Below are 20,599 nucleotides of genomic sequence, written 5' to 3'. Positions count from 1 at the left end.
TGGCTGAATGGATAAGAAAACAAGAGCTTACATATGCTGCCTACAAGAGACTCACTTCAAATTGAAAGACACACAAAGACTGAAAGTAAAATGGTGGGAAAAGATTATTTACGAAAATAGAAACGGAAAAAAAAAAAAAAAAAAAAAAAAAAAAGGAAAGCTAGGGTAGTAATACTTATACCAGGCAAAATTGTCTTTAAAACAAAGACTATAACAAGAGACAAAGAAGGACCCAGTAATCCTACTTCTGGGTATTTATCTGAAGAAACCCAAAACACTACTATGAGGGGACATGTACATCCTTATATTCACTGCAGCCTTGTTTACAATAGCCAAGGTATGGAAGCAACCTTTTTATTTATCAACAGATAAATGGATAAAGAAGATATGTTACATATATACAATGAAATATTACTCAACCATATAAAAAATAAAATCTTGCCATCTGCAACAACATGGATGAACCTAGAGGGGATTGTGCTGAGTGGAGTAAGTCATACAGAAAAAGAGAAAAGCCAAGTGATTTCACTTATATATGGAATCTAAAGAACAAAATAAACAAAAAAAAACAAAATAAAAACAAACTCATAGCTACAGAGAATATTTTGATTGTTATCAGAATGGGAGGGGGTTGGGTGAGTGAAAAGGAAGAAATTAAGAAGTACAAATTGGTTGTTACAAAGTTGTCATGGGGATGTGTTATAGCTAAGGAATATAGTCAATAATAATATAACAACTATGTATGTTCTCATCTGGGTATTAGATTTGTTGGGGTGATAGATGAGAGGGGGTTAGGGGAAGGGTGAAAAATGTGAAGCTTATGCCAGGCTTTGGCCCATCTGATGGGTGTTACAATGCAAGTTGAGACTGGTTGCCACTTGTTCCATGCTTGGGTCTGCTTAGCTAGAAGTACAGAGCACGCCAAGGCTTGCCACTGCTCATTTTGGGTTTGTGGACCTTTGAGAGATTTTGGGAAAGTGCAGAGCTCAAGTCAAGGCAAGCCAGTTTTGTTGAGGAGCTGCTGGAAGCAGCTCAAGGTGGTGCATGTGTTGGGTGGAGCAGGGTCTCAGGGAATCACTAGGGTGGGCTGAACAATACTAGCCAGGTTAATGCACAGCTCAGTTTTGGTGCCTGCCTCTGCCTGCTAGCTGGGATGGCGTAGGGTTCAACAAACATGCAATGGGGCCTGCTAGCACTTCTGTGCCTAGTGAAAGCTGCTCTGACCCCTGCCTCTCCAGCTTTCACCCTAAAGCTTGTAAATTCAGTTTGTCCCCGTATGTCCCTGGCTCTTTTGAGCTGTTGCCCCTTCAAACTTAGAGCAAGTGAGTTTGTGAGCAAATGAGTCCATGTCTGGGCCCCTCAAGAGGATGTTTCAGCCCGCCATCTCAGCCAGATGGAATCCCTACTGGTTTTCACAGGTAGATGTTGTGGAGACTACTCTTCCTGGCATTGGAACCTTGAGCTGAGAAGCAGTGTGGGGGTGGGACTCCTCACTCCTCAGGGAGGACCTCCACAGCTAAGATATCACTCCTGATACTTAATTGCCAAACCATGGTTGCGGGACCTGCCTTTTCTGTGTCTCTGTCACTCCTACCTGTCTCAACATGGCTTTTTTTAAATATTCTGAATTATAGGACTTCTGTTCAGCTAGTCTTCAGATGGTTCTCAATGATGGTTGTTCTATAACTCCATTGTAATTTTGATGCGGCTGTGGGAGGAGGTGGGCACAATGTTTACCTACTCCACCATCTTGATCAGAAATGTCCTTGCTCATATTTTTCCATAATGCACACAGATTTCTTGTTTAATAAAATATGATAGATATTCAAAAAAAAAAAAAAAGAAAGAAAAAATTGAAACTCTTAAGCATTGTTAGAGAATTTGCCAAGTAAAGGAATTCTAAGGCAAATCTTTCTGAAAACCAAAGGCTCCCTCCAATAAGGTCAACCGGACTCCCTGGTTTATGTTTGGAAACAACAACAACAACAAAATATATATATACATACACACACACACAATTTTAAAGAGGGGTGGGATATTTCTATATAGACAGTTGTCTTAAAGCCAGACACACCTCTCTACCTGATACGTGAGAAAGTCAGATATTTGTTGGCTTCCACAGACACACAGCCCTGGTGCAAGCTGCTCTCCTGGCCACCTCTTTTCTACCCAAGATGAAGCACCACCCCTCAGTGTACCCCAATACACTCTGTGTGGCATCTGAAGAGTCAGTTTGGGGCTATGTTGCACTATCTTTCCCATCAGGCCCACAGCGCAGGGCACAATGTGGGAAGCTGGAGCTTGGTTGCCAAGGCCTAGTCAAGTGGAAGCCTTGCTGTCTGAGTGAGTGTGGCAGATCCTGTTGGTCAGGACCAACTTGATGGGCAACTTACTCAGTGTTGATATGGTGGAGACAGACTCTCCTTCCTGAGAAATTGAAGCTACATGCCCCTGGGGAATTTGAGAAAAATCCAAGCTCCTCCATCATCCAGGGACATAGAATTCCTTCCTGTTGAATGACAGCTATGGTGGCTTTGAATATTCCTGCACAGCCTGTGGGTGGGGGTGGAGCTTGAATCATTTGAGGATTGTGATGGTTGAAACTGGAGGATGCATTATTCTTCCATGAGCACCAGATACAGAAACTCAGCTCCAGGTACAGCAGGAAAGTAGTCCCACTGCCTTTTTGCTTTTCTTCCACCAGTCTAAGGGGCCTCCTCCTTTGTCCAGGTACCATCCTCCTTGCATCTTGTCTCCCCTCTTCTCCCCGTATGGCCAGTCCAATTTATCCCCTCTCTTCTTCACACATGTGCATCATCTCTCCCTCTTCTTTAAATCTTTCCTACAAAGTTAACATTTTTTCAGTGCCTAAGGTTCAGCTTGATTTTCATGGAAGGATCTAATCAACCAATTCATACTGATTATTAATGAATAAAAACACCTTAATGTATTCAGCCAAAGGAATGAATTTTTAACAGCTGAATTTTACCAGTTGGTGACAGGCCAGTAGGCAGAGATTTGTTTTCTTTTGTTTAATGTATTCTTAGGGGGGGAAAAAATCCCAAACCAGATCACCTAATAACTGGAAACTGGGTTCTCAATTAGAGTATAAAAACAGCACTGCCAACCAGAATCTCATAGATGCATAATCCATTAGAACTTGAATGGAAATTGGAGACTACAGAATAATAATAGTAAGCATTTGTTAAGTAATATTTATGCTTTACAAATTATGTTATCTTATTCAATTCTTGCAACAACCTTCATGAAGTAGGCACTGTTATGTTCATTCCTATTTTATAGGTGAAGAAATTGTGTTTGGAGAAGTTATTCTAAAGCTATACTGTAACTATGGAAGCTAGAGTTTGAACCCTGAAAGTCTGGCTTCAGGGTATGGACTGTTCTACTAAGCATTCCTATCTTCCACCTACTTTTTAGAGACTAGGAAACTGCGATTGCATGGGGATTGGCAGTGGGGAGAACAATGAGTGAATGGCCAAGGACAGAGTCTTCCTCCTTCTTGGCACTAATTCTCTTTCACCAGAAATCAAGAAGTGCAATTTTATGAGACATAGAGGGCAGAAAGAGGCAGTAGAGATCTGACACTTACTTCTAATTAGCTTGTATTCAAATGTCTTTTAAACATGACAACTTTTGTTCAAATGAGATGTTACTTGGAAGTCCAGCATATCCTGAAGGTAAAAGTGAGTTCCTCTGGCTGAAGGTAAGAGAGAGCAGCCCAAACTCAAATCTTGACCCTGTCATGGCCCCTGAAATTCTTCCATTGAAGCCCTAGGTCTTGAGAATCACATTTAGAAAAATCACTCTGTTGTATATGGCAAAAATGGCCAAAAATATGTGTCACCTTTCCCATTAAGAGGTGGAATCCATTTCTCCATTCCTAGGATTGGAGCTACACTTCTGACTTACTTTGGCCGATAGATACTGTGGAAGTAATGTGCCAATCTGAGTCTAGGCTCAAGAGACGTTACATTCTTTTGCACTTCTCTTGGAATCCTTCCACCACTCTGTGAGCAAGTTCAGGCTAGTCTCCTGGAAGACAAGAGCCCAGTCATCCCAGCTGAGACCAACATAAGCTAACCCACCAGCTGACCATGCCCATCTGAGATCAGCTAAGCCCAGACCAGACCAGAAGGACCAAGTAGCTGAGGCCAGCCCAAATTGCTGACCTGCAAAATTGTGGGCTAGGTAAGTGGTCTTATTTTAAGCTACTAAGTTTTGGAATGGTTTGTTATGCAGCAACAACTAACTGACAGAACTCCCTAATGGAATAATCTCAAACTGATGCTGTGGACTTTTTCTCAGTTCTCAAAATGTAGGGAAAGAGCAAGATGTGTCTTCCCAGGGCATGCCCTGCCTCTCTGTCCTAACCATAGCCTGTGCCTTAGGATGTGGTGGGCAGAGGAGACACATGTCCCCATCTGTCCTAACTTCAATCAGAATTATAATCATGGGGGTCGGGGGGGGAGGATTCTATTACTTGGGCCCAAGAGGGCCAAACTTTTATTTAGAGAATTCTGTTCAGAAACCACTTGTGTGGAGAAAGGATACATCTCCATTCCCCACAGGTACCTCCAGGCTTCTGGCATTCTTAAAGACTGGGGTGGGGAAGACATGGCAGAAAGAAGGACAGAAGATCTTAAAGGTTAAACCTAACACATTATAGCTGCTCAGAAAATGCCAAAACATGTAAATGAAACTTTTCAGTTGTGTTGATAGAAATCCAGGCTCGTTGCCCTGGTTGATCTTTCAGACTGTTGGAAACACTGCAAAGCTGTCTCCATTTATTGACTTCTAATCGAAAATTGGCATGCTGAGGGTTACTTCACACAGACGTGAAGTGTAGCCATTCATGAAAGCTTTCCCAAGACCTGTTTTTTCACAGAAGCACCCTTCATGTTCTTACAAAAGAAAATGTCATGTGGACATTAAATTAAAACTCAGTTTTGGGCCGGCCCAGTGGCTCAGGCAGTTAGAGCTCCATGCTCCTAACTCCAAAGGCTGCCGGTTGGATTCCCACATGGACCAGTGGGCTCTCAACCACAAGGTTGCCAGTTCAATTCCTCGAGTCCCGCAAGGGATGGTGGGCTCCACCTCCTGCAACTAAGATTGAACACGGCACCTTGAGCTGAGCTGCCTCCCAGATGGCTCAGTTGGATGGAGCACGGGCTCTCAACCACAAGGTTGCCCGTTCGATTCCTCAACTCCTGCAAGGGATGGTGGGAAGCGCCCCCTGCAACTAAGATTGAATAGGGCACCTTGAGCTGAGCTGTGGCTGAGCTCACAGGTGGCTGAGTTGGTTGGAATGTGTCCTCTAAACCACAAGATTCCCAGTTCGACTCCCGCAAGGAATGGTGGGCTGTGCCCCCTGCAACTAGCAACGGCAACTGGACCTGGAGCTGAGCTGCGCCCTCCACAACTAAGATTGAAAGAACAACAACTTCACTTGGAAAAAAGTCCTGGAAGTACACACTGTTCCCCAATAAAGTCCTGTTAACATTCCACAATAAAATCTTTAAAAACAAACAAACAAACAAAATGAGACGTCATCAAAATGGCGGCATGAGGTGAGCCTCTGTAAAGCTCCCCTGGAATTTACAACTAATCGAACAACAATAACTCCACAAAGGACTCCCTGCATAGCAGACAGGCAAGACAAAGAGGCCCACTACTGAATTCACCTAAAGGTGGGAGAACTGCGCGAGCAGGGGAGGAGGGAAGAGAGAAGTGCGAAGACGGAGCCGCGGGGGTGCAAGACACAAACTAAGCTCAGTGCTCCAAGTTCGCTGCATCCCGGAACTACCACAGCTGGAGGAGAGGGAAGAACTCGGACTGCTAGGGCTCCGTTTATGGCCCACAGGGCTGAGGGGGCAGCATATAACATGGCTGAACCCAACGCTCACGGCAGAGACCTCGGAGAAAAGACTGAGGGAAGAAGGCTGAAAACGGTGGTTTAAGCCCTCACTGACAAGCAGACAATGGAAGCCTTAGGCACTGAGACTAGCCGCCCCCTCCCTACCCTCCCAGAGCTCACCCCGCACCCACCTGCCCAGTGCTAGAGGCGGAACAGTAGCAGTGTCAATCAAAACAACAGAATATTTGCTGTTCTGAGAACTGTGGACCACAGACATAGATTCGCAACCCAACTACTTCTGGCAAAGGGGAGGGAGCTGTGGAAGCAGGACGGGCTGTGGTGGTGGTCCCTGCCATTGCTCTGGGCCACCTCTCACAACTCACCCCGCCCCTGGCCCCACCTATCTGGGCAGATCCCTGCAGGAGTAAACAGAACTGCTGGAACATAAGGGCTCTGAATCTGGTGCAGAAAGAGCTTTGGAACTTCAAAAGCTCACTGAATCCCCAAAGGGACATGGCGTCGTATGACCCAGGGGAACTGTTAACAGAGGAGAAGCCCATCTCCCAGTGAATCCTCCCATTGTGTGAGAAGCTGAAATAGTGCAAAGAAAACATAGCACTACTGTGTGAGAGAGGAAAAAAACGGCTGCAGTCGGAGAGAAAATAAAACATTCTACCAACAAGTACTGGAAAACAAAAGAAAGACCTCTTCCTATCAACCTGTTGCAGAAACCACTCCTGCAGATGTCTAGGAAGAGAAATAATAAATCATTAATTGCCATGAATAACCAAGACAACAAGACAGCTCAGAAAGAAAGTGAAAAGTCTCCAGAAAAGGAACTGAAATATATGAAAATATGTGACTTAAATGACAGAGAATTCAAGATTGCAGATCTGAAAAAAACTCAACGAGATGCAAGAAAACACAGAAAGGCAGTTTAAAGAATGCAGAAACACAATCAAAGAACAACATGCGCATTTTACGAAAGTGATAGAAATTTTTAAAAAGAACCAAATGGGATTTCTGGAGATTAAGAACTCAATAGAAGAAATTAAGAATGAAATAACCAGTTTAGGTAGTAGAGTTGACCAGATGGAGGAAAGACTCAGTGACATTGAAGATAGAAACCTAGAAATTACACAGGTGGAAGAAGAAAGAGACTTGAGACTTAAAAGAAATGAAAGAACTCTACTAGAACTTTCTGACTCCGTCAGAAAGAGCAATATAAGAATAATGGGCATGCCAGAAGGAGAAGAAAGAGAGAAAGGAACTGAGAGTATATTCAAACAAATAATCGATGTGAACTTCCCAAACTTGTGGTAAGAACTGTATCCTCGAATCCAAGGAGATAGAACACCTAATTACTTCAATCCCAATAGGCCTTCTCCAAGACACATTGTATTGAAGCTGTCTAAAATACACAACAAAGAAAGAATGCTCAAGGCAGCCAGGGAAAAGAAGACGGTAACCTGAAGGAAAGCCCATTACATTATCATCAGATTTTTCAGCAGAAACTCTACAAGCCAGGAGGGAGTGGAACCAAATATTCAAACTATTGAAAGAGAGAAATTATGAGCCAAGAATAATATATCCAGCAAAGATATCCTTTAGATATGAAGGAGGAATAAAGACCTTTTCAGACCTGCAGAAGCTGAGGGAATTTTCTAATGCACGACCTACACTACAAGAAATACTAAAGGAGGCTATTTGACCACCATCAACAAAGACAATTTGTGGCGACCAACACATAAAAAGGGGGAGAGTAAAGGCCTGAACCAGAATACGATAATGGAGAAAGTAAGCGTGCTGAAGAAAATGGAATACTCTAAATATCAAATTTTCTTTTACATAAACTTAAGGGTAATCACTCAAAAAAAATTTAAAACTGAAACACATATTGTAGTATAAGAAGAAAAAGAGGGAAACATCATAGAATACCACCCCACAGAAATATAGACAAAAATAAAAAGGCAAAAAAACAATGGAGACACAGCCTTATCAGAAAACAAAAGATAGAATGACAGGAAATCCTCACGTATCAATAATCACCCCAAATGCAAATGGACAGAACTCACCAATAAAAAGGCACAGACTAGCAGATTGGATCAGAAAACTAAACCCATCCATATGCTGTCTCCAAGAGACACTTCTCAGCTACAAAGACAAGCATAGACTCAAAGTGAAAGTGTGGAAATTGACACTCCAAGCAAATGGTACCCATAGAAAATCAGGTGTAGTCATACTGATATCAGATGAAACAGACTTCAGGGTGAAAAAGAAAACAAGAGACAAATACGGACATTTCATAATGGTAAAGGGGACTATACAACAAGAAGACATAACAGTTATCAATATTTATGCCCCCAATCAGGGAGCACTGAAATATACCAAACAGCTAATAATGGAACTAAAGGGAGAAATTGACCAAAATACATTATAGTAGGAGACTTAAATACATCATTGACAGCTATGGATAGATCATCCAAACAGAAAATAAATAACGAAATAGCAGCCCTAAATGACACATTAGATAAAATGGGCATAATTGACATATAGAGCACTTCATCCTAAAACATTAGGCTATACATTCTTTTTGAATGTACATGGAACATTCTCAAAGATAGACCACATATTGGGACATAAAATCAGCCTCAGCAAATTTAAGAAAATTGAAATCATACCAAGCATATTCTCTGATCACAAGGCTTTGAAATTGGATATCAACTGCAAAAAGAAAGCAGAAAAAAACACAAATACATGGAGATTAAACAACATACTTTTAAAGAATGACCGGGTCAAAGAAGAAATTAGAGGAGAGATCAAAAGAAACATAGAAACAAAACAATGAAAATGCATCCTACCAAAATTTTGGGGATGCAGCAAAAGCAGTTTTAAGAGAGAGATTTATATCATCACAGGCCTATCTCAAAAAACAACAAAAATCCCAAATAAATAATCTCATGTTACACCTTAAAGACCTAGAAAAAGAAGAATAAGTGAAACCTAAGGTCAGCAGAAGAAAGGAGATAACAAAAATCAGAGCAGAACTAAATGAAAAAGAGAACAAAAAGACAATAGAAAAAATTAATGTGACAAAGAGCCGGTTCTTTGAAAAGATTAACAAAATTGACAAACCCTTGGCTAGACTCACTAAGATAAGAAGAGAGAAGACACTAATTAACAAAATCAGAAATGAAAAAGGGGAAATTATCACGGAGACCACAGAAACACAAAGGATCATCCAAGAATACTATGAAGGACTATATGCCACCAAATTCAATCACCTAGAAGAAATGGACAAGTTCTTAGAAACATATAGCCTTCCAAGGCTGAATCATGAAGAACTGGAAAATCTAAACAGGCCGATCACCAGTAACGAAATTAAATCAGTCATCCAAAACCTTCCCAAAAGCAAAAGTCCGGGACCAAATGGCTTCACTAGTGAATTCTACCAAACCTTCAAAGAGGATCTAATACCAATCCTGCTCAAACTCTTCCAAAACATTGAAGAAGGGACAGTACTCCCTAACTCATTTTATGAGGCCAACATTACCCTGATACCAAAACCTGGTAAGGACAACACAAAAAAAGTAAACTACAGATCAATATCTCTGATGAATACAGATGCAAAAATCCTAAACAAAATTCTAGCAAATCGAATGCAACAATGCATTAAAAAGATTATTCATCACTTCCAAGTGGGGTTCATCTCAGGGGCACAAGGATGGTTCAACATATGCAAATCCATCAATGTGATACATCACATAAACAAAATATAGGACAAAAATCATATGATTATATCAATTGATGCAGAAAAAGTATTTGACAAGATACAACATCCATTTATGATTAAAACACTTAATAAAATAGGTATAGAAGGAAAATACCTTAACATAATAAAGGCCATATATGACAAGTCCTCAGCTAATATCATAATTAATGGTGAAAAACTGAAGCCCTTTGCTCTATGTTCAGGAACACGACAAGGCTGTCCACTATCACCTCTGCTTTTCAACATAGTGTTGGAAGTCCTTGCCAGAGCCATCAGGCAAGAGAAAGAAATAAAAGGCATCCATATTGGGAATGAAGAAGTTAAATTGTTGCTCTTTGCAGATGACATGATGCTATATATAGAAAACCCTAAAGACTCCACCAACAGCTGTTAGAAACAATCAACGAATACAGTAAAGTTTCTGGCTAAAAAATCAATGTACAAAAGTCCATTGCATTCCTATATACTAACAATGAAATCTCAGAAAAAGAAATAGAAAAAAACAATTCCTTTTGCAAATGCAGCAAAAAAATAAAATACCTAGGAACAAACTTAACCAAGGATGTGAAGGACCTATATGCTGAAAACTATAACACATTCTTGAAAGAAATTGAAGAAGACACAAAGAAATTGAAAGACATTCCATACTCATGGATTGGAAGAATCAACATACTTAAATGGCCATATTACCCAAAGCCATATACAGATTTAATGCAATCCCCATCAAAACCCAATGGCATTTTTTAAAGAAATAGAACAAAAAAAATCATCAGATTTGTTTGGAACCACAAAAGACCTAGAATATCCAAAGCAATCTTAAGGAAAAAGAACACTATTGGAGGTATCACACTCCCTGACTTTAGCTTGTACTACAGGTCTACAATAATCAAAACAGCATGGTATTGGTAGAAAAGCAGACACATAGACCAATGCAATAGAATTGAGAACCCAGAAATAAAACCACATAAATATGGACAATTTTTGACAAAGAAGCTAAAAACATACAATGGAGGAAAGACAGCCTCTTCAATAAATGGAGCTCGGAGAATTGGGTAGCCACGTGCAAAAGAATGAAACTGGACTGTTATCTGTCACCATGTACCACAATTAATTCAAAATGGATAAAAGACTTAAGCATATTACCTGACACAATAAACTGCATAGAAGGAAACATAGGTACTAAACTTATGGGCCTTGGGTTCAAAGAGCATTTTATGAATTTGATTCCAAAGGCAAGGGAAGTAAAAGCTAAAATAAACAAAAGGGACTATATGAAACTTAAAAGCTTCTGCACAGCAAAGGAAACCATCGACAAAATAAAGAGGCAATCAACTGAATGGGAGAAGATTTTCGCAAACAGTTCCTCTGATAAGGGGCTAATATCCAAAATATACAAGGAACTCATGAAACTCAACAACAAAAAACAAACAACCCAATTGAAAAATGGGCAGAGGACCTGAAGAGACATTTCTCCAAAGAGGGCATACAAATGGCAAATAAACATATGAAAAAATGCTCGACATCACTAATCATCAGAGAAATGCAAATAAAAACCACAATGAGATATCACCTCACCCCAGTCAGAATGGCTATCATCAACAAGACAAATAGCAACACGTGTTGGAGAGGCTGTGGAGAAAAAGGAACCCTCATACACTGTTGGTGGGAATGCAGACTGGTGCAGCCGCTATGGAAGGCAGTGTGGAGGTTCCTCAAGAAATTACGAATAGAATTACCATATGACCCAGCAATCGCTCTCCTGGGTATCTACCCCAAAAATATAAAAGCATTTCTCTATAGAGACACGTGTACGCCAATGTTCATTGCAGCTTTGTTTACGGTGGCCAAGACATGGAAACAACCAAAATGTCCTTCGATAGATGAATGGATAAAGAAGTTGTGGTACATATACACAATGGAATACTATTCGGCGTTAAGGAAAGATGATATAGGAGCATTTGTGACAACATGGATGGATCTCGAGAGAATAATGCTAAGTGAAATAAGTCAGACAGAAAAAGCAGAGAACCCTATGATTTCACTGATATGTGGTATATAAACCAAAAAGAACAAGACAAACAAATGAGAAACAAAAACTCATAGACACAGACAATAATTTAGTGGTTACCAGAGGGTAAGGGGGTGGGGGATGGGTGATGAGGGTAAAGGGTATCAAATATATGGTGATGGAAGGAGAACTGACTCTGGATGGTGAACACGCAATGGGATTTATAGACGATGTAATACAGAATTGTACACCTGAAATCTATGTAAATTTACTAACAATTGCCACCCCAATAAAATTAATTAAAAAAAAAAAAAAAAGAATTACCATATGACCCAGCAATCCCTCTCCTGGGTATCTACCCAAAAAATTTGAAAACATTTATCCATAAAGACACGTGTGCTCCAATGTTCATTGCAGCTTTGTTTACAGTGGCCAAGACATGGAAACAACCAAAATGCCCTTCGATAGATGAATGGATAAAGAAGTTGTGGTATATATACACAATGGAATACTATTCGGCGGTAAGAAAAGATGATATAGGAACATTTGTGACAACATGGATGGATCTTGAGAGTATAATTCTAAGCGAAATAAGTCAGACAGAAAAAGCAGAGAACCCTATGACTTCACTGATATGTGGTATATAAACCAAAAACAACAAAAGAACAAGACAAACAAATGAGAAACAAAAATTCATAGACACAGACAATAGTTTAGTGGTTAAGGAGAGGGTGGAGGGTGGAAGATGAGGGTAAGGGGGATCAAATATATGGTGATGGAAGGATAACTGATTCTGGATGGTGAACACACAATGGGATTTATAGATGATGTAATACAGAATTGTACACCTTTACTAACAAATGTCATAACTAACAAATGTCACCCCAATAAATTTAAAAAACAACAACTCAGTTTTGTCTTTGAAAAATGGATTCAATCCTCAGTAGGATGTGGTTTGAGAATTACCAGCTTTAACATAATTCCTCAGTGCATTTTATATAGGCCAATCAGAAAACAAAAAAAGATATTCAGAAATCTAGCAGAAAAAAGGTCTCATGGAGGATACAAATGCTAATTCTCACAGATAGAGACTTTTAGACTCACAATTGGCATGGGTGGTTTTCTCAGAAAGATTTTACTTCTTATAGGGGCTGTTTTAACACAATTGATCAGCAGGTAGTTAACTATCATCTAGGAAAACTAAGTTCAATTGCTTTCAAAATTGTTAGCTATATACAAGATCATCAGTTCACCTTCTCACTTTCTTTGGGTATTAACAAATGCTTATTTAGGCCCCTGTGGTGTGCAAGGTACTGTGTTGGCTATCAGGCATACAACTGTGAATAAGCCAGGCACCCTCAAAGCCTATGCTCTATCAGGAAAGAGATACAGGCAAGCAAGTTAAGACAGCCCTCCATTAATGTAAGGGCTCCCTCTGGAATACCTTCTGTGAGTCAGTTTTGGACATAAGCCAGAATTGTTGAAAATTCTGGACTCATTCAGCAGGTGTCCATACAGCAGCACTGGAGACATCTGAGCATGCACAGGGCTGCCTACTTGCAGTCTGACTTTCTTCTTACGCAAACTTTACCATTAGTGTGTAGAGGTAAAAGAAAAAAAGAAGAAGAAGAAGACATGAGCTGGAGTCAGGCACTCCAAGTGCTGGGTCTGTGTTAACATCAGTGTAGTCTTGGGCAAGATTCCTGGCTCTCAGACCTCAGTTTCTTCATTGGTAAAATGAGGACAACCTCATCACTATAGCAGAGATGGCCTACCTCATATTCATTCTTCCCTTCTTTCTTAGTAACAGAGTCTTGGCATTACTGAGGACTACAGTGAGGCCAGCTACCTTGAACAGCCTCCCTTGCAGCTAGGTATGGCCATGGGAGCAATCTCTGGCCCAAGAGATGTAAGTGAAAGTTGCTGGGTGGGATTTCTGGGAAAGTGCTGTAAGCAAGCTCATAAAGTGAGCTGACACTTAAATCTTTTGGCTTTTCTCCTTTCCCTCATTTTCAGGAATGTAGACATAATGGTGAGAGCTCCAGCAGCCATACTGAACCATCAGGTAACCTTGAAAACGGAACTCCTGAACTAAGAAAGCCAGAAGCAGCCCGAGACTCTGATGATTATGGAGTTACGATTGAGTCCACGGCTTCCAATTTTCAGGTATCTTTTATATGTTAGAAAAATTAGTATCTTTTTAAATCACTGTTATTGCTGGTCTTTATCAAGAAACTGGAGGCAATTCCTAATAAAAGTAGCCATAAGTGTTATTGTGGGAACTGAATGAGGCCATTCATATACAGCACTTAGCCCAATGGCTCCTCCACAGTGAGATCTCAGGACAGAAGAGTTCACACTGTCATTGCACATATAAAATATTTACATTTTCTTAGCTCAGGCTGCTATAGCAATGTACCATAGATTATGTGGCTTAAAGAACAGACATTAATTTACCACAGTGCTGAAGGCTGGGAGGTCCAACGTCAAGGTGCTGGCCAATTTGATTCCTGGCGAGTGTCTTCTTTTTGACTTGCAGATGGCCACTTTCTCACTGCATCCTCACATAGTAGAGAGAGGGAAAGAGCTCTGGTCTCTCTTCTTTTTCTTATAAGGACACCAATCCCATCATGAAGGCCAGGTCTTCATGACCTCATCTAAAACTAATTATCTCCCAAAAGCCTCACATTCAAATACCATCACATTGGGGGCTAAGGCTTCAACAAATAAATTTGTTGAACATCAGTCTATAACATACATGGACCCTGTCAGAAGCTTTAATTACTATTGGTTTGCTTAAATTAGATTAGCATAAGTGGGAAACCCTCTGGATTTGAGTTAAGAGTCCTGAGGTTTATAGTAAAGGGAAGTCAGGATATTGGAGAACTGAATGTCCAATGTGATGATAGGGGATTGGAGATAATGTCCAAGAAGAAACACTCCTGGCTCTGTCCCCACAACTTCCATTTTACAGATGAAGAAACTGAGGAAGAGAGAGAGAGAGAGAAAGAGAGAGAGAGATTAAACAATTTACACATTTAAATCACGTAACTTTGTCAAGATGTTGTGGGGACAGAGCCAGGAGTGCAGTTTCCAGGCTCTCGGCCTCATGTGGAAAGGTGCTGGCTCAGGTAGTAAATGGCCATCAACTGTGATTGGATGGCCATCAGCTGTGGCTAGTTGGCCGTCAGCTGTAACCCGTAAGCCATTGGCCACTAATATAACTGCCGTGGCTACGCTAGCAGCAAATAGGAGACTAGCAAGAAGATGGTGGCTGGGCTAGCAAGAATGGATTGCAGTTGGGACAGTGGGTTGCCGATAGTGTGGCGCCTGCTTCCTGTGTCTCCAAACCAGCTACCAGCGAGAATATAGTGGTATGACTCTCCTATCTATTGCTCCGTGGATGTTCCTTTTTGGCCTCACCATGTCCTGTGTTTTTGTGTGGGGAGTGGGACCAGAGTCCCCGCATGACAGGAGCCAAAACTGTCACCAAATCCTCCTGTTGATGTAGGAATATTTTCCTGTGAGTCCCCAAATGATGTAGGTGATGTTAGATCTGCCGGCAGTTTCTGGGTGTGGGCTGGGATCGTGTCTCGTGAAGCCGAACAATGGACACACGGACCAGGGAGAGGCAAGGAGTTGTAAAGGAAGATAGCTTATTGGAAGCAGGAGAAGAGGTTGCAGCTCCCGAGCAGGAGGGGGTCCCGAATGGGGGTGCCCAGTGACTGAGGCAAAATCTCTTTTCTTTTATACCTTCTGTGGGGACAAAACCCCAAAAAACAGTTTCCAGGCTCTCGGCCTCACATAGAAAGGTGCTGGCTCGGATAGTAAATGGCCATCAACTGTGATCAGATGGCCAGCAGCTGTGGCTAGTTGGCCGTCAGCTGTAACCCGTACGCCATTGGCCACTAATATAACGGCTGTGGCTACGCTAGCAGAGAGAGAATGTGGGCTAGCAAGAAGATGGTGGCTGGCAAGTGCGGACTGCTGTTAGGCAGATTATGTGGATCCTGCTTCCTGTGTCTCCAGCCCAGCCGCCAGCGAGAATATATTGGTTTGACTCCCCTATCTATGGCTCCGTGGGTGTTCCTTTTTGGCCTTACCGTGTCCTGCGTTCTTATGTGGGGAGCGGGAGCAGAGACCCTGCACGACAAATGGTGCAGCGAGCAGGGTCCCCTGCGTGACACCTTCCCTTGCCTGCTTGGGGAAGAGGGCTGGAGACTTCTAATTAAATTCATCTATCAGGTTTGTCCTGTTTGCCCATCCTGAAGGGATTAATGAACTAACCCATTCCTATCTATCAGATCTGCTCCTTTGTCCAGCCAGAAGGGATTTGAGATTATTTTAACCTTAAGGCGTATTCTCATATCTCTGTCCTGGAGTGAAGGAGACATTCCAGGACCTGGAGTTTCAGGATATGGCTGCTTTTTTGTTTATTCCACCAGGGACCCTCCCTGTCTACCTAGGGACATGTTAACCATCAGTTCTCAGTCCCCCCTCTGAAGACATAACCCTAACTGCTGTTAGTGAATAGGGATGGCAACCGCTCTGCCTTCTTCAGGCTGAGGAGGAGCGTAGTAGGGAGAGACCAGCAACTAGGGCTTGTCCAGAGGTCTATCTAAGGGTCACCTATAGATGAACAAGTCCAGATGAGGATGTTGTTGCCTTGTAAGCCATTGTAGCCAACCAGTGGTAGTCTGTAAACTGAGACGCATTGTAGGCAACAGCATGAGGTAAGACCTATAATAATGAATAAAAGAGAAACGAGAAAAGTTTCCTTAAGTCCTGCTAAACTGGGAAGCTAGGAAGTCAGGAAAGCAAAGAATCTTGTTTTTAGTTTAATATTGGAAACTATGTCATTGAACTTAATTGAAGATAAACTGAATTATCAGAGAGATTGAAACTGTATAATCCTTTAAACTTTCTACATCCTTGATTGTGTTTGAGAAGTAGATCATCTATGGCAGCTCTGTTTGAGAACTGTTTCTCTGACCTGTCCTAACTCTTGTTTTATGGCATAGATAGTCTGTGAGGTGGATTAAAGCACTGGTTGGAGCAGCCAGTGAAACTAACACATTGACTAGCCAGAGTTATGGCTCTTTTTTCTTTACTCAGTTCTAGTATTTGGGTGAGAGCTATTAGCTCAGCTAGTGGTGTGCTGTCCCCAGAGGGAAGGCTTGTATTTTCTAAGATATTATGTAGAGTAACTACAGCATATCCAGCCTTTTGTACGTTATTTTCTATAAAAGAGCTCTCATCAGTGAAAAGCGTCCAATCTGGGTTGTCTAGGGGTGTTTTTTTGTAAATCTGCTCTAGCAGTATAGGTTTATACTAAAATTTATTGGCAGTTAATTCTTCCTCCATCTCTGGGAGGAATGCAGCAGGATTAAGGGTGGAGCAGGTCTGTCTGTATTTGGATTACAGGACTTTCTAATAAGAGGGCCTGATACTGCAGGCTATCAGTGAGCCAGTGACTCTTATTAGCATTTAAAAGCCCTTGAATGTGGTGTGGGGCAAAAAACGAAAACGGTTAAATCTTGTCCCATTGTGAGCTTGGTGGCTTTGGGAACTAGGATGGCAGCTGCAGCTATGGTCTGGAGGCAAGCTGGCCAGCTGGGTGCTGTGAGGTCTAGTGCCTTACTTAAATAGTTTCAGAGTCCTTTTTAAGTTTAAGTTTACATTTTCTTAAGATATAGACCAATGATAAGAAACAGGCAGAATAAAATGAGCCCAAATCTGGGGGCTGTCTTTATCTTTAAAACCAAGCAGTTTTCAGAGGAAAAAGGTCCAGAGTGAGCAGTTGAGACAGAATAAATGGCTTCTATATCAATTAGGAAATTAATAGGCTTACCTGCCACGTCAGGGTCACCCACAGTTTTACCGCCTATGATGAGAACAGCTTGGGAGCCACTGGGAACTTAAGGCCCAACAGTGATGACAGCCATTTTGGGGAGGGAATTGGTTCCTGCTCCCTTCAGAACAAGGGGTACTCTCTCCTCTAGTGCCCTTTAGCCTATACAGGGGACATGGCTGTTTGGGAGGATTAGGACTCCAGTGATCTGGGCTTGCACATCCAGAGTAGGCTCTTTTATCTGGCATTTCCTCTTCTGGGGCTTTTGGGGTGCCCTGCGGTTGCTTCAGCCCTGGGTTGTCTATAATTGTGACCAAAAGTCTGGCCTGTCTCTGGTCTCATTGTTCCTCTATTCCTTGTTTTTCTGTTTTGGTTGTTAAAGACATTTGAACAAATTCCTGGCCTTCTCTAGGATCTGAGCCTCTTAATCAGGGATTAATGAGACAGGTTAGTTAGTATGATTGCTAGGTAGATAAGTAGGTCCCTGGTAAAATAAAGAAAAAGCCATATTCTAAAACTTCAGGTTTTGAAATCACTCCTTTGCTCCAGGACATAAGGTAACAAGGCCTTGAGGTTAATCATAAAATTCATTTTGGCCTGACAAATGGAGCAGATCTGATAGATAAGAGTGGGTTACTTTGCTAATTCCTTTAGGGTGGGCAAGCAGAACAAACCTGGTAGACAAATTTCATTAGAAGGCGCCAGTTCCCTTCTTCAAACAAGTTCCCTTCTTCAAACAGCTCCCCTTCCCCAAGCAGGCAAGGGAAGGTATAAAAGTAAGAGCTGTTACCTCAATCATAGGGCACCCCCCCAGTCGGGACCCCCTCCCACTCGGGAGCTGCAACTGCTTCTCCCGCCTCTAATAAACTATCCTCTTTTTAAAACTCTTTGCCTCTCCTGGTCCATGTTTCCATTCTTTGGCTTCGTGAGACACGATCCCGGCTCACACCCAGAAACTGCTAGCAGATCCAATATCACCTACATCATTAATAGTGGGTCAGAACCATTAGAATTCCCTGACAGTTAGGGGAAAACATCAGGCTAAGCTTTCTTATATTGGCCTATAGCTGATACCGAGGAAAGCACATGAACTCTAGCAGTTAAAACTTAACTTTTATTTTGTACCAGCTTACTTTTGAAATTTAAATTTACTTAGTTAATTGATTTAGTCTAACCATATATAAAACTCTCAAAACTTCCCATAAACCTTCTACAACTTTCCCAGTCCCTCTTAGTTTGTCTCTTTTCATTCATGCAGAAATAACCATCTTTAGGACAAACTGTTTTCTTTCAGTACCTTCAAAAATGCATTTCCATACCTTATACCTTCCTTGAAAACACACACCATTTTCTTCCAAGTTAGAATCCACAACCTTTAGAACTTTAATTTTTACTGACAACCAAAAGCAAGCAATTAGCACTTCCACTGGCAAATCTAGCACTTCCATTGGCAAACTTTAAAAGCATAGGCTTTTGTAACAAAATATAAGATATATTTATTAATACATGGTAATTTCTCTTTTTTTTAATTTATTGGGGTGACAATTGTTAGTAAATTTACATAGATTTCAGGTGTACAATTCTGTATTACATCGTCTATAAATCCCATTGTGTGTTCACCACCCAGAGTCAGTTCTCCTTCCATCACCATATATTTGATCCCCTTTACCCTCATCACCCACCCCCACCCCCTGGTAAATTCTCTCTTAACATTCCTGTGACAAAAAGCTAGAACTAGATGAACTTAGACCTACCTAATAATTAACATCTCAGCATTTTGTTAGTTTGAAATACCTAGATATTTAATCTAAGCTATTTTCTTGACAAATTCTGTAACAGACATAACATGACTTTAAAATAGGCTTATTTAGAATGTTAGTACTCTGGGACTCCAATCTAAAGGCGATTTCCCTTATAATGAAACCCACTACGAGTGGTCCCTGCAGGACTTAGAATTAGAGCAGCGGAATAAGGGGTGGGGTGGGGAGGGTATGGCTTGAGAATTAGCTGCTTGGTTTTTAAAAGAGCCACTTTTTTTCCTTCAGTTATCTCAGCCTCAGGCATTGTTGTTTACTGGTGGATGAGGAGATGGGTGTTTGTTGAAGGGTCCTCCTCCGGAGAGGAGGATCTTGCTGGAGGTTCCTTTGGAGGAGTCTCTTTAGGAGGGGTCTCCTTAGGGAGAGTCTCCTTAGGAGTCTCCTTAGGAGGAGTCCCCTTAGGAGAAGTTCCCCCAGAAGGGGTCTCTTTAGGATGAGGGAGGCAAGAGATCACGGCCAAAAGAGCCAAGTCAACTCTACATTTCTTACAGAGATCTAGGTTGTCCCTCAGGATGGAAAAAGCGTGAACATATGGAACTTCTAACCATTTGCCCTCCTGTTTGCAAAACAGGTCTAGCTGCATGATAGTATTATAATCAATAATACTTCCCTCAGAAGGCCAAGTCTCCCCATCTTCCGATGTATATTTAGGCCAAACCTCTGAGCAAAAGAAAATCAGGCGCCACTTCTTCAAAGTCTGAGGGTTAAATTTATCCCAATGTTTTAAGATACAGTTCAGGGGGTTGTAGGTGCGTGACGGCTGATTGCCCATCTGAAAGGGAGGAAGAACAGAAAGGCGTCCCTTCTCAATTCATCTCCCACCGCCTGCTCTGGGGCGTCCCCCAGACGCATGGGCTGTGGACACCACACAACCAATTCCTGGGTGAGCAGAGAGACATGGCGCGCCAGGATTATTCGCGCTTACCTGGGTGGTCCCGGCCTGTGCCTCCGGGTGGGCGCCTACCCTGTCCCCCCTGAATGTCTGGCGCTGGACAACAGGCTGATAAAGGCTGTGGCTGATCATGAGGGGCCTTAAGGTAGCAGAGTGTGTACCCCGACTCTGGGCATCACAGAAATTGATGGCACGACTAACATAATAGAGGCCTTATAAATAAAGATGTTTAAGGAGGGAGTACATAGTTAAAGCTTATAGGGAAGGCATACGGCCTAGGTAAGAGGGAGTAGAAGAAGGCCCTGAAGCCCAGTATGTGAGGGGGGACAATACTGGGTGTGGGCCGGGATCCTGTCTTGTGAAGCCGAACAATGAACACACGGA

This window comes from Rhinolophus hipposideros, assembly GCF_964194185.1.
Source record: "Rhinolophus hipposideros genome assembly, chromosome: 14".
NCBI classification, from domain to species: Eukaryota; Metazoa; Chordata; class Mammalia; order Chiroptera; family Rhinolophidae; genus Rhinolophus; species Rhinolophus hipposideros.
This window is presented reverse-complemented; position numbering follows the sequence as displayed.